The sequence below is a fragment of the Pygoscelis adeliae genome, unplaced genomic scaffold (assembly GCF_000699105.1).
Source record: "Pygoscelis adeliae isolate BGI_AS28 unplaced genomic scaffold, ASM69910v1 Scaffold122, whole genome shotgun sequence".
In the NCBI taxonomy this organism is placed as follows: Eukaryota; Metazoa; Chordata; class Aves; order Sphenisciformes; family Spheniscidae; genus Pygoscelis; species Pygoscelis adeliae.
Window position 1 is genome coordinate 102,319 of NW_008824358.1, and position 1,256 is coordinate 103,574.

At 34.6% G+C, this 1,256-nt stretch overlaps 1 protein-coding gene across 1 annotated transcript in view; it reads left to right on the plus strand.

Annotated features, from left to right (window-relative positions):
* The window catches only part of TASP1 (taspase, threonine aspartase, 1), an 86,181-nt gene that overhangs the window by 11,725 nt on the left and 73,200 nt on the right, over window positions 1–1,256 (plus strand). The window lies entirely within an intron of this gene.

Sequence of the window (1,256 nt, forward strand, 5' to 3'; positions counted from 1 at the left end):
TGCTTTGTGTAACATATTGTTGTATTAGTTCAGTGATAATACTTCGATGCAGAACAATTGTATGCTACTATACAGTATTCACAATGGGAGTGAGTTTGCTCAGATGAATTTGTAGAATGATAACTTTATAATAAAATGCAATTATTAAAAAAAAGATTACAGGCATTTAAATTAGGCTTTATATTTGTTTGTGTTCTCTGTCCCCTCAAAGAACTTACTGGTACATCATTCAATCATAAGGTCAATTGATACTTTGATCTCTTAGTTAAGTTGGTCAAATTAGGATCCTAAGGGACCAAAGTTTCCTTTATAGTGTCAGAAGGCTATGCAGGGTGCTAGCCTGCAGACTGAAGCCTCTCATGTATTCTTGAGAATGGGCAGAGCTGCTCATCTGTCAAGCTGTTTGCTTGGGACATAAAATTTCTGTATACTGTAGATTTTTTCATTATAATTTCTCTCACGTGATCAGTTACATTTGGATTTATTTTGTGTGTTACTGTTATAAGGTTAGATACATTTGCATATGGGACTTAGTTAATCTGAGAATTAATGCGCTTCTCTTTTTTTTGTCTAGTTTTAGCTTTCAGCACAAAACAAATATAGGTATACAGTCCCAAATAGGGGTTGTTTAGGTTTTGTCCTAAGTACATTGAACAGCCTTAACTGTTACTATTGAATAGCTTTTCTGACAACATTCAAGCTTTGTTCTTTATACTAGAATAGTTCTAAACCGTGGTAATAACTTCCTAATGTAGATATAAATCTAAAATAAATAGTAAAATTAAGTGTTTCAAGGCTTGTTTGTTACAAAATGTATCCTTCCAACCATGGGGAAGGAGGAAATGAGGGAGTGAGAGAAAGCTAAGTCTGAATCCTATAATCCCTCTTCTGGCCAGATAGATCCAAATGAAAGCTCTTTCCATCTTGAAAAATTAATGATCATTGTTACGGAATGTGGCCTTATAGTGTTTTGTTCTTATTTCTAGGATTCTCCTTTTACAAATGCAGGATTGGGGTCTAACCTAAACCTTCTGGGTGAGATAGAATGTGATGCCAGTATAATGGATGGAAAGTCATTAAATTTTGGAGCGGTTGGAGCACTGAGTGGTATGTTTAACTACGTATTGTAAAGCTAACCACTGATTTAAGTGCAAAGATCAATTTTGTTCTTTTTTGTTACTTTTTTGGAGGGGGGACATTGTAAATACTTCCCTGTTTAAATAAATTCTGCCCCCTTTAAAAAAGGGGGAGGCATT